Here is a 14,535-nt window from a genome sequence, read left to right on the forward strand (position 1 = left end):
TTGCTGCCCAGCAGCCGCCTGTCTCACGTCTCTTCCTTCCTGCTAGCATGTGAAAGCCTTCCAAAATTAAACCAATCTAAGGTCTTAAGTTCAGGAACAGATTGAAGCACATGCCTGGTCTGATGTTCGTGTGTCCTACTGCAAGGTAGGTTCCAGTTTCATGCAAAAAATATGCTCACCTGGTATTTCCTCCAGTTCTGCTTAATTTACCTTTTGCTACAATCAGTAGCCATCTGGTCAGATTGTTATGGTATTTTTGTCTATGTTTAAACCATTTTAAAAAATATTTTAGTGCTTTTCTTATTCTACTCACCAGTGCAGAATGCTCCTGTACTTGAATGGCAATAGTACAGATTGCTTTTAAAGCAACCAGTGTGTCCCAGCATTTTTCATGGGTTTGTAATACCTAAAGGTCATATTTTTAGGCTTATGCTCCATGGAAAGGATGAGGACACAGTAGTATTACATGAAGTACATTTCATAAATAGGGTAATATACTTCTTTCATGTGGTCAGAAACTTGTGTTTTTAACTGAACACCTTCCGTTTTCAAATTCTGAAGATCTGGGCAATTTTTTATTGGTGCATTCTCATTATGGTCAAGTGTAAATTTACTGTTTCTTGACAGGTCTAAGCAGAGATTTATTGGGGAGGGGATATTTTACATGAGTCAGAACCAATGTAACTCCTAACAGTGTTCATGTCGACATTTGCTAGAATTTCTGTTAAGATGAATGGGCATATTATTCACCAATGGAGTGTAAAGTATGTCATTTTATTCAACTCCAATGGAATTCAACAATTTGTCCCATTTTAGTAAAGTAGACGTCTTAAACAGAACTTCAGATGTGACTGTAAACCATAACTATATTTGACTTTGGAGAAAAGTTTGCTGTGACTTAAGAACTCAACACATCTCAGTAATCTCTACTACTATTATTATTATTAGCCTTTTACAATCTAACCTGATAGTCTGCTTATCAAGAGTAGGATCTGATGCTTTATCTCTTCCTCATTCACAGTCATATCCAAAAGCTCTAGTTTTCTATTATGGATTAAGAAATGGATAAAAAGAAGAAAATAGTCACAGGGCAATAGCAAGAGCTTATATTGCTCTTAGCAGCAGTAGCCCTTCATAATGGGTCTAATACTCTCGTCATTCATCTGTTATGTGCCGATACCTTCAGCAGATGAGCCAGGTTGGGGAGTGCATAGAATTACTTGATTAACCTAATGGTTCCACTGCTTTTTTCCATTTAAAATTTAGGATTTAATCACCTGCCAACGTAATGTAACCATAATGTTATGACACCACGTGTTGTTACAACACCAAAAATAATCTCATGGATGGATTTAAACAGACTGAAATAAAATAAAAGCCATCAAAAAGCATTGTGTTGGGTATTCACTGAATGTTCACATTTAGTAGAGTCTGGCCCCATCTATATACCACAAGATACTGCATGTTAGTGCTTAGTTATTACGTTTCAACATTCAAGGAACACCCAAGAAGCAGATGACGGTGTTTCTTCTGTGGGATCTTTTATGCGAAAGAAAAGACTTCATCATGAAGCAGGACAAGCCCAACCAACATTTGCTCAATGAGTCCTGCACTGTGCCCTGAAGTTGATGAGACTATTAACATTAATTATTCATGTGCTGACAAAGGCCGCTGCAGGAGAGACAGAATGAAGACTAATAGGGTAAAATGGAGAAAACTGGATGCACGGGAGAGCTGGGAGAACGGAGTATCTTTCAATATTTTTCCTCATTAGTTTGGCTTATTTCCCACAGGGGCACCAGCACAAATCTTTGACACCAGGACTTTTCCTTAACTCTGACTGCAAATTCAGAGCCACATTTCCTTTGTGAGCCGCTCTCTGCTCCTGAGCCCTGACCCTGTTGGCAGCTCACGCATCCTCGCTGATTGCTGCTGCCCTTCAGACTGACAGCTGGGCCTCACCCGCCTGGGGCACAGCACAGGACAGGAAAGAGCTCAGTTCTCAGCTCTGTGCTAAAACAAAGAAGGGCACAGCGTAACCACCAGGGGAAGTTAGTGCCTTCCCACTGTGCTTCGGACTCCAGAGTTCTCCCGAGGGTCCTCTGCCAAGAAGGAGCTTGGCAAGAGGCTTCTGCAAAGAGAAATGCTATTCTGCTTGAAGCTCGGTGCTTCTCGGGGCAGGGCAGGTAGAGCAACAGATGGATGGATGCTCAGAGGCAGTGCTTCTTGATGAGCTTCCTCTCAGGGGCTTTATGAAATGCTGATAGTTATATTTTTAAGTTACTGGAGCTGTGAAACTGAAATATACTGTTACCTGTAAATGTGACTCAAGTTTTAGGGCTCTCAGCTGAGAAAATCAGTATCTGCTTCTCATAATGTATCTTTAATTGGGCTATTTTATTTTAGAAAGGCAACTCTACAGAAAATTCAATTAGTCTGATCAGTGTACTGTTAGGGAAAGACTGAATTTTTGCATTGCTCCAGCTGACATTGTACTTTCTCCTCTCCCCACCTCCTCACCCCCACAGGGAAGAAAAAAAAAAAAAGCATAATTAATACCAAAAAAAAAATTCAAGTTTTTGGCAATTTGTCTTACATAGAGCTGGTAAGGTTCAGATGTGAGAACATCTACTGCAAGCTGGCATGTATAAAGACTCCAAGGAGTGAACTAAACACTTCTAAACTAACTTCTTTACATGCAATTAGCAATGTAAACAAGAAAACTGTCACTTGATTCTAAAGAATGGAAAACTTCCTGCAGTCTTGATAACCCTGACATGTTCCCATTGATAACTGATTCAAGCAGTTATCTAAGAGGAAAAGGCCTTTTGCATCATCATTATTAAAAATTAGGAGTTGCTATGGCATATGGTCATCCAAGGTTTTCCAAGAATACACCTACAGTAAGATTTTGAATTGGATGCTTGTGTGTTGTGGAATGGTTATATGTTAAATCCCTCTTTGCTCAGCAATGTGTGCTAGAAGGCTGCTTGATGTACAAGGTACAAGTGCAGTTTTTCCTCTTAGCAAGCTTGCTCTGTAAATTTATATATATATATATATTTTTAACTCTGAGGAAAAATTTCTGCTCAAAATATACAGCTCTAGTGTTTACTGTTGGTTTAGGCTGGGAAGGAAAAAGTCAATTTTTAACAAAGGATTTCTTAAACCAGTTTATTATGGATGTTATTCTCCCATCCACACACACAGTTCTGGCACCACTTTCAATCTTTTCCTACTTTTGGTATTTTCTACAGATACTCTGAGCTAAAGATAGGGAAGGGGAAAAATGGACAGGGAGGAACAAAAGAAAACCAAACGTCCCTACACAGAGCTTGTTTACAGAACCATTTGTTATGAACAGAAATTTCTGTTGCTCTGCACCAAGTCCTGTGGTAGGAGATAGTACTCTGGGAAATAAATAAGCTTTAATGGGAGATTGTTTTGCTGGTGACTGGCACTACATATCTGGAAGCTTGCTGCAGCAGTTTGGAAATGGCAATGACATGAAACAAGGGTAAAGTCTTACTGACAAGTCAAGGATGATCTTAACTTTTCTAGAGGTGACGTTACCAAGTACTAGTGTGAAATACTTCCCCCAAAACCCAGTGTTTATAGGCTGAGTTGTTCTGAGCTCTGTCCACCACACCTGGATGCCTTCCCCAGGCTCACCCCGGGGTGCTGGTGCAGAGCTCCCCTGCAGCTGGACGAGCATCCTGCTCTCGGCTTGGGAGTGCTCTGAGCTCTGGCCATGCAGACTGCATCAGGGACTATGAAATCACAGAATTTCTAGGTTGGAAGAGACCTCAAGATCATCGAGTCCAACCTCTGACCTAACACTAACAGTCCTTCACTAAACCATATCCCTAAGCTCTACATCTAAATGTCTTTTAAAGACCTCCAGGGGTGGTGACTCCACCACTTCCCTGGGCAGCCTGTTCCAATGTCTAACAACCCTTTCAGTAAAGAAGTTCTTCCTAACATCCAACCTAAAACTCCCCTGGCTCAACTTAAGCCCATTCCCCCTCGTCCTGTCACCAGGCACGTGGGAGAACAGGCCAACCCCCACCTCGCTACAGCCTCCTTTGAGGTACCTATAGAGAGCGATAAGGTCACCCCTGAGCCTCCTCTTCTCCAGGCTGAACAAGCCCAGCTCCCTCAGCCGCTCCTCGTAGGACTTGTTCTCCAGGCTCCTCACCAGCTTCGTCGCCCTTCTCTGCACCCGCTCAAGCACCTCGATGTCCTTCTTGTAGCGAGGGGCCCAAAACTGAGCACAGTACTCGAGGTGCAGCCTCACCAGAGCTGAGTACAGGGGGACGATCACCTCCCTAGCCCTGCTGGTCACGCTGTTCCTAATACAAGCCAGGATGCTGTTGGCCTTCTTGGCCACCTGAGCACACTGCTGGCTCATATTCAGCCGACTATCCACCATCACTCCCAGGTCCTTCTCCGCCTGGCAGCTCTCCAACCATTCCTCTCCCAGCCTGTAGCTCTGCTTGGGGTTATTGCACCCCAGGTGCAGGACCTGGCACTTGGCCTTGTTGAACTTCATACACTTGGCCTCAGCCCATCGGTGAAGCCTATCCAGATCCTCCTGCAGAGCCTTCCTACCCTCGAGCAGATCGACACACGCACCTAACTTGGTGTCATCTGCAAACTTACTGAGGGTGCACTCGATGCCCTCGTCCAGATCATCGATGAAGATATTAAAAAGGACCGGCCCCAGCACCGAGCCCTGGGGAACGCCAAAAGTGACCGGCCTCCAGCTGGATTTGACTCCATTCACCACAACTCTTTGGGCCCAGCTATCCAGCCAGTTTCTAACCCAATGAAGCGTACGCCAGTCCAAGCCAAGAGCAGCCAATTTCTTGATGTACTTTAGCTCTTGGCATGTGCCCTGTTGCATGGGCAAGGTATTTAATTTCTGCTATTTCTGCTGGTGCTTTCCTTTCTCTGTGCTGGACTCTCTTTATTTGACTCTCTTTAAACTTGTTTTAATCAGCTAATTTTTCTCACGATTATCATTGCACTGTGAACTGTAGGTTCGAAGTATTAATAATTTACAGCTCTCTAAAGTTCAGTGGAAGTGCATTTAGTTTTGTTTATAATAGGGAACTGGAAAATGAATATTTCTTTCTAATTAATGGAAGAATAAATTGAGTATGTTTTTTTTTTTTTTTCCTTCCCCTTTTGACCTTTGAATCTATTCTGTTGGTGGTGATCTCAGTTCTGTGGGAACCTGGAGCAGCAGAGAGCAAAGTGATTCACTTTGGGGAGCAGCGTGTCACACCTCAGCCATTGCTCCAGTGTTAGCAGCGTGTCCCTGAGGACTCTGTGGTTGCATAGGCTTCCTTTCCTGTGATCTCATCTGGGACATCAGCTAATGCTAATGATGTCCACTTTCTCCATGTTCTGTAAACCGATAGCGTGGATAAGAAGGGAGTCTCGTGTTCTTAAAATGGGTGGCTGTTTGCGTTTGACAGTAACACAAAGAGAATTGGTTACTTATTAATGATTAGCCTTTTTTTGTTATATTAGGCATATCAGAACCTTGTGCATGTGATTCTTTTTGTTAAAAATAAAATGAGTAACTCTAGGTGACCTGTGCTCCCAAACCATGTTAGTTAATAATTAAAATGTGTTCAAACATGAATGATTGAGTTGTTTCTAGAGAAACATAATTTTCTTATGCTGTACAATTAAGCAATATTGTGAAACTAGACATTCAAAATGCTGAGACTTGCTTTAAAATGCTGATTTTAAAGAAACACCCATATGACATGTTCTCATAATTGTCCTTTGAGGTTTTTAAAGCTATTTTTTCACTTCTCTTTGCAACTAAATTTCTAATTTTGAAAAGAAATTGGAGAGTTATGCAATAATAAGAACCCTACAAAAGAAACCTTGAAACATCAGGGGACTCAATTTTAATAACTAATAGCAAAATGGTTAGAAGAAAGGGGCATATTGAAAGTGTCTTGTGTGCAGACATCTAAGTGCCAGATTACTTACAATAACACTACTTAGCAAAGGGAAGAAGTGTGTACTAGTAGACATGGTCGGTCTACTGCCCCCCAGGGTTTCTAGATCTTTTTCTGTAAAGCTGCTTTCAAGACAGCCTGCAGGAAGGCAAGGGGTAATTCCTCTCCAGGTGCGGGGCTTTCCGTTTCCCTTCCAACCTGGTGATATTCCTGCCTGCCCGCTTCTCTGGGCTGGTGAGGGCCTCCTGAACAGAACCTCAATCATTCCCCAGACCAACCTGGCAGTTTCCAATCCACCTCACGGTCCTCTCCCTCAGTAGTAAAATCAATAGTAAATCTGAGTAGAGCGGTGTTGATACTGAGAAACAGAAAGCTTCTGAATATCAGTGATGCTTTTAGCCCTCTTCCCCTGGGTATCCTCCAGGGGAAATATTTAACTGTGTTGAATATAATTGTATAGATCCCTGAGACACTCAGATGAACTTCTTAACACTGCAAGATTTAAACAATTTCTGATCTCTCTGAATAAGATAAACCCCAAAGTGAAAGGCATGGGACTACAGACTACTTCGTAAGGTGAAAATGGTATGCAGCTTCATTAGTGCAGGAAGATTCAGCTGAATTTTGGAAATTAATCCAAATGCAAATGGCCTCAGAATTATGACAGATTTTCTCACAAGTTATGTTCTTAAATGATTAATTCCTTTGAATGTTTCCATTTGGAAGGTGATATCTTTTATCTCTGTGAAAATATTTGTACTATAGGGCATGTCAGAAAAGAAGCAGAGAAAATCACTAGCCAGAGAGAAAAACAATGGTGCCAGGAACAATGGCTGTTAAGAAACAAGTCTGTGCTCATCCATAGCTACAACTAAATCCATTGAAGCCAATGGGAGCAGTTACTTTTGATGATCAGGTAGCTTTATAGTAAATCTTATGAGCTTCCCCTTGCAATACAATTTGGAAAACACTACTCTGCACTGCTGCTTTTGGTAAAGAGTCTCAAAAAGCTTTACATGTTAATCAAACTCCCAGTGCACTCAGAGATATTATCCAGAAGTAAGGATGCAGAAACTGAGACAAAAAGTGGTTTTGCTTTGCTCAGAGAAGCGACAACTGTAGTTGTCAGAGCAGTAATTTTACACTAGTTGTTGGGCAGCAGGACACTATTCCTACCTCACTGCTGGTAAGGTTTGGGCAGTCAGGAAAAGCAAAAGGGTCCAGAAACAAGAAGAAAAGGGAGAGGGGACTGCCCTGTTCTAATCTGGGTTAGCCTATTCATTTAAATTCAGACAGAGCTGTTTTAACCGAGTAAAATTAGTCCTTTTCTGTTGCTGTGCTTTAACTTGCCTTAAAATGAGGAGCTTAAAACAAATATTGATGACATTAAAGCCATTAGATGAGTAAGATAATGTTGCAAATGATGACATACTATTTTTAATATTGTACTTAAGCTATATTCTTGTAGTGCTACTCATGAAAGGTTGTGCACCTGTGTTCTTCTTAACTGGAATGTCCAGTCATCCGGTTACGCATCTGACAGGACTACATAGGGCTAGAAGGATGTCAAAAACTATGTCAGAAATCCTCATTTCTTATTTAAATCTTTAACAACTAAACAAAATAAACAACAACAACAAGTAGACTCTTCAGATCAATAAAATATGAAGAATACCTGCAGGCTTCACAGGATATCAAGATGTGAAGTTTATATGCATCTGCATAACTGTGTGAGTCACAGATGGATTGGGGCACTGGAGTGATATTTGCAATACCTTTATTCATTTAGTTGTATAGTTCAAATTTGCATTGGAAAAAAAAAAAAAAAAACTTAAGGCATGTGGTATTCATTCTGTAAAAATAAAAATTTGATTTAGTAAACATTGCAGTCTGGAAGACAGTAGAAAAAGTAATTTTAAGTTGACTTTTCCCCGCATCTTTTTATACTTTGTGTTACACTAAGACTTAAAAAATAATAATAATAATAATAATAATAATAAATGCTGTATGCTAGTCTTTTGAATCTGGTACAAGGACTCTTCCTTCTTGGCTCTTTCAGTGCCAGTAATTAGGCCATCTGGTTGGTGAGGGAAATTAATTCAAGACCATATTAATTCCTACTTTTAAATTTCTTTGTGAATAACACTTCAGGAAAAAATGAGGCTTGCTGGATAATCAGATTTAAAATTAAGAGAATTTCTTGTTGATCACCCTATAGTGCTGGTTACAAAATTAATCATAGATGCTTAGAAACTATAGTGATAAATCTGTTGTCAACATCTAGATAGAAAAAGAAGATTAGAAGGTGCATGAAATTGTCATAGATTTGTTTAGGTAGGTGCTTGTAATGAGAATGAGTGTCCAATTTGTTCAGAAATTCATGCTGAGCCTTTAAAAGACAGGAATGAAGTACAATGGTTTGGCTCTACATAGCTTCAAACCCCATGCATGTGATTTTCATGACAGTGTGCTGGACTCTTAAGGTGCAAAAGTGGTAGTGAAAGTCAGGTACATGAAAGTCAGGTACAGGCCAAGTGTTGGGTCCTCCACCTGGGATGCAATAACCCCAAGCAGAGCTACAGGCTGGGAGATGAGTGGTTGGAGAGCTGCCAGGCAGAGAAGGACCTGGGAGTGATGGTGGATAGTCGGCTGAATATGAGCCAGCAGTGTGCTCAGGTGGCCAAGAAGGCCAACGGCATCCTGGCTTGTATCAGAAGCAGCGTGGCCAGCAGGGCTAGGGAGGTGATCGTCCCCCTGTACTCGGCTCTGGTGAGGCCGCACCTCGAGTACTGTGTTCAGTTTTGGGCCCCTCACTACAAGAAGGACATGGAGGTGCTTGAGTGAGTCCAGAGAAGGGCGACGAAGCTGGTGAGGGGCCTGGAGAACAAGTCCTACGAGGAGCGGCTGAGGGAGCTGGGCTTGTTCAGCCTGGAGAAGAGGAGGCTCAGGGGCGACCTTATCGCTCTCTATAGGTACCTCAAAGGAGGCTGTAGCGAGGTGGGGGTTGGTCTGTTCTCCCACGTGCCTGGTGACAGGACGAGGGGGAATGGACTAGGGTTGCACCAGGGGAGTTTTAGGTTGGATGTTAGGAAGAACTTCTTTACCAAAAGGGTTGTTAGGCATTGGAACAGGCTGCCCAGGGAAGTGGTGGAGTCACCATCCCTGGAAGTCTTCAAAAGACGTTTAGATGTAGAGCTTAGGGATATGGTTTAGTGGGGACTGTTAGTGTTAGGTCAGAGGTTGGACTCGATGATCTTGAGGTCTCTTCCAACCTAGAAATTCTGTGATTCTGTGAATTTAAGTTTTCCTCAATCTACCTTTACAGGTGTGGTTTTTGTTGTGTTGTCTTTTTGTTTGTTTGTTTTTTAGTAACAGTGAAGTTTTTTTGATCTTGTTGCCAAGAAACACTCCCCAAGCAGGCAGCTGATACCGTCATACAACTTCTTTCTTCCTACTAAAAGGGGCCATGGCTGAGTAAACAAATGCTACCCATACTGCTTGCCTTACCCTTGAAGCTTGTACCTTGCTTACCTTCATTAACGCTTTCTCAGATCCCTTACAAACCAATCTATTTGTGAAGAAAGTGGTTATCATGATAGCTTTCTTTTGTAAAGAAACCTTTAAGTAGCAAACTACCCTATCAGATACAAATTTCAAATTATTTTGCAGTTGCATGGAAATGGTCTTCTAAATTGCACTTAATTCTGTTCTTGCAGGGAACTGAAATTGAAAAAAAGCACTGTCTACTTTCACATCTATAGTGGGTGGCTAAATAGTGTGATATCCAAGCAGAAAGCAATATATTTTCCATGCTCAGATTATCATTCTCATTTCTTCAGGGTTCCCCCATGATGAAGGACACCTTGCTGTCTTCTCCCAAAGGCTTCTCCTCCATCTGACGGCATTTTGCGAACCGAACAGAGCTACCTGCTTCTGAGGGAGCTGATGCACATGACAGCATGGCCAATGCTTTACCAGCTCAATTGTTTGAGATGTGAGGAGCAGGTAGAAATGTGTCCATCCTTCCCAGATTCAACTTACACAGGCTTGTCTTCAATTTTTAACCATCTGTTAATTCTTCTAATGTCAGTGATTTTGCTCTGTGGTTTCCGCTGTCCCAATGTCAGTGCAGTAGGTGTTAACAAGCAAAGTGGCTGTTTAATGAAACACTGGTTTCTGGGCAGTAAGTAATGTGTTTAGGACTTGGGACTGCGTTTTAGAAGACAAAGGAAGGATATTAGGCTCAGTTTCCGCCTTTGCCTACCAGGTGAGCAGGTAATGATGCGTACCAGATAGTGACGTGTCCATTTGTTTTCCTAATGCAGCAGGAATTTGAAAAACTTCACTTTCAGTTTTCTCAGAGGAGGAAAGCATTTGACCAAAGATCAAGATACTATTTGGATATTCAAGTTGTCTAAGCATCATGAATTACTATTTTATGTTTCATTTGTGGAGAAGAAGCCTTACCCACCACAGTCCTCTGCTTCACAGTCAGTCATTTCAAACTTAGATCAGTAAAGAAAATTAGTTAAGTACATAAGTTTGTTCTTTGTATCGAACGGGGCTTAGATCAGGCTTGGGTAGTCATACCTGTACAAAGTGTTCCAGTGCAAAACAGAGTAACAAAAACAGTGCTGTTGTGAGTAATTGATCCTTTTTCTGATCATCTCATCCCTATTAAGCTGCTTTTGAAAGGATTAATTCTTGAGGCACAGAACTCTTATAATCCTCATTGTGGAGGTAATGACGACTTATGTTCAGCAGTGTCTTGGAGATGCTTAGACTCATGTTTACAAAGACACTATATGCCAAAATTTCTATTTTCCAAAATGATTAAGCCTTCAGGGTGGGATCACAGTCCATTTAGACTAATTACATTAGAGATAGCCTTTTGCTTTGTTCCTGGGATTCAAGATGCACAAGGCTAGTTGCTGTGAAGCCATGGCTGCTTCAGGGTTGTAGTGTGCAGCTCTTTAAGAATACAGAGAAGATGCTAAACTCCATAGAAAATCTAGTAAAAAATGTAGACTCTAGGGATTCCACTAGATCTCAGCAGCATTGAAGTCAGTCAACTTTCCTAACTTAGCGCACAAGGAGCATGAAGTATGAGTGATAGCTTTTAAACCACAGATGAAACCTGCAAACTCGACCAAAAAAAACTTTGCGAGGAAGTTGTTGGTATTCCTGAGCAATGAGAGTGTTACACCCAGTGGTGTCAGAGTACCGAATGTGCAGCACAATGCATGCCCTCCTACACCCACAGTACTCCCTCATCCCACTCAACCAATTAACAGTAATTAGATAATTACAGTTCATAAGAGTCTTCAAAAGATGAAGATCTTGCTGCTTGGGACTCATTAGCCCTTCTTAACATATTTATTACACTTTTTATTTCTGACCACAAAGGGGAAAAAATTAAAATATTCTGTGTTGCTTGCCATATTCTGCTCATGAAGCATAACCTGCAAAAGCACTCCTCCCAGATGCCCAATGTTAGCTCTGTTTTGAACTGAATGTGACAGGTAATGATGTAGAAAGGAAGCTTCTATAAAACACCTTGTATTTGATCATAAGATTTTTTTATGAGAGTTTCAAAGCAAATGACATTATTTTTATACTGCTGGCAAAAATTTAGCCACTTGTTCTCCATAATAAAAATGATGGTTTATAGTTATGCATGCAGCATCTAACACGCAAGACTGAATGGTTGCAGTAGATATTTTCATGCAAGGCAACTACATTTCATATGGCTGATGGAGCTCATCTTTTGTTGTTTTTGTTGTTTGTATTGTTTTCTTTTTAAAATTTCCCCTAAATGAGCAAACTTTGGAATTTCTCTTTTTACTGGCAAACTTTATTTTTTCAGCTACATTTCTGGAGGATCCTTGTTTTTTTCTCCTTTCCCTGTTACAGAATGACACGTAGGAGTTGCCACAACACCAAACACAAGGCAACTAAGCAAGGAAGTGAATGCCCTTATAATCCTAATGATGATGAGAGGATCCTCTAGAACCAGAGCCTGCAAGTGATGCTGTGATTCTCCTATATGGGAACTGGCCTTCTTCATTGCCCAGCAAAGAAATCTATTAGGGCTAACATAAATGCCTAAACTTTCTCTAGAGTGGATACACCACACATGCTTGTGCATGAAGTCACAGAGACTAGAAGCCTCTAATGTTAGATGCAAAAATCATTTGCACCTTAGAGAAAGTACTTCTCATGTTGGAAACTACTGCTGGCATGTGCTTCACCTCAGTTTGGGTCCAAGGGGCAGAAGGCTAAGGAGTGAAGGAGTGCTTGTGTAGGGCCCTTACTCTGGATCAACCTCTAAAGGAGTTTTCCTCTCAGGGGAAAAGATGAGCATACATAAGTGGCCTGTGTTACTGGTGGATGGGAGGGATAGCTGAAGGATAGCTCAGCTGTCAGTGCACTTTAAAAAACAATTTATGATGATTTCTTTGTCAATCCTCCACACACTTTTTTTTCCCCTTGCGATGTCTATTAGAGTAGGGAGCTTGTTACAAGTAACACTGTGGCTGCTGTTTTCCCAGTCTAATAGATATTTTATAGAGAGCAAAATATTTGTTGACTGGTTGAAGCAGCTTTCTTGTCCCAGCCCTCCAACTTCAGAGGAACACTAAGAGGCCAACTGGGACCTAGGATTGGAGCCTTGCTTTTGATATTTGTACTAAATCTATTTTCCTGTGTCTACACCTTCATCGCAGTTAGTGAGGTAGAGCCAACCACATGGGGATTGAGCTATTTCTTTCTTTTGATACCATGCTGTTTACAAACCACTCTCTAGCAGCGTACTCTACAGCTACAATTATAAGAACTGAGCATAATTGAATCACTGATGAAATTAAGTGGAACAATGAATAAGTTAATCTGTATCTCCTTCTTTAATGCAGAGCTTTCATTTATTTCCAATGTATTTACTGCTGATTGTCCAGCAGTATCAGAAGAACAGTGGCATGATGGTTATACGATGCTGAAGCAGTGGTGATGGCTTTTTGGTGGTGACATTTTGTGGTGGCGGCTGGCATTGTTGGATGTGGGTGCTGCCAATGCAGCTGCTGCTGTGGGGCAGGAGCTGGGTGAGACCCAACGATAGGCTGGTGCTGGGGGGAGACGAATGGAAATCAATGCAACATCTCTGTTCTGTAATTTGGCTTATTATGCTCTCCGCTGCCTGGTCTGAAAGGTTGGGTTTGATCTATTAATTAGAGCACTGTACAATCAAACGTAGGTCACTTGACAGGCTGTGTCAGCAGACTCAGTATTTGGTGACTTTGGGGAAAGGGGTGGTGGATTCCACCACATAGTTTGGCTTCCATGTGATGCCGAGACCAAAAGGTGAATCATTTCAGGTTCAATAACAAAAACTGAAAGTCAGGCCTGGCAGGCAGGATGGGCAGCCAAGGGGTCTGTGCTGGTTTTGCAGGGATGTACTTACAGCGTGACACTGCAGTGATGGAGGGGAAATAAAGCCAGTACCTGACAGAGCTTCCCAGGAAGGATTGTCACATTGCATGCAGTTACCTGGCTGTATGTGCACGTAGAGAAGGCAGAAGCAGATCTCATTAGTTCTGAGAAGTTTGATCAGGATGGGAAAATCTATGTTGACGCCAAAAGGCAGACTACTTTTTGGTGGTGGCACAATTAGGTGGTTCGCTGGTTTTTGGCAAGCAGCTGGTTCTTTCCTCTGAATTTCAAGGTTGCCCAAGCAGAGGTATTCTAATAGCACCGGTTGTAATATAATCTGTTTGTTCATCTCTTCCCATCGGAAGGGAGGAAGTGGGTGACTGCAGGCCTGCCTTCCTTCCATCCTTTGGGGCTAGCGAGGGCTTGTGGTGGAGCAGGACTCCAGCATGTGGCCAGTTCCTCACGTCCAGCTGCTGGGAAGGAGCAGTGCTCTTGCTGGTCCCCAGCCTGTGCCCTGTGCACCAGCCCTTCCTCCAACAGTGAGTTGTCATGCCACTAACCAACACCCCTGTTTCTGTGGGAAAGGTGATCCTTTTCTTAAGGATCAGTTTTCTTAAACCTTTTTCTTAAGTGCTTTAATTAAGCACCTGAAGCTTTAAGATGCTTTTCCAAACTGAAAGCTACTTACTGGAAAATGGTTTATGGAACAACTGAAGAGGACTTTGCTAAATCTGCATTAAGTGTATACCAAAAAGATCAGTGCCTTAGAGTCCCAAAGGGTGCATACTGCAGATTTCCTCCCCTCTTACTCAAGCTCAGCTGAGACAAGGAGAAGGTTACCAAGAATTTGCACATCTTTGTGGATCCTGGACTAAGTAGCAACAACTGCTATTCCATCTCTCCCTCAACCCTCCACTTGGAGCCTGCTATAATCCAAGCCAGTAACAAATCAAGAATCATAAGCATGGCTACAGTAAGGTTCATTTCCTCAGCTCTTAAAATTAATGAGGGAAGGCTTTAAGACCTCATTAGTTGCTTGTCTTTATTGGCTGGGATTGTACCACTGTGTTGGGAGATACTACCTATATGATGGCATTTGAAAGCTTTTCTGCAAGCTGTGCATCGGTTG

Source organism: Aythya marila (assembly GCF_965140915.1).
Source record: "Aythya marila genome assembly, chromosome: 6".
In the NCBI taxonomy this organism is placed as follows: Eukaryota; Metazoa; Chordata; class Aves; order Anseriformes; family Anatidae; genus Aythya; species Aythya marila.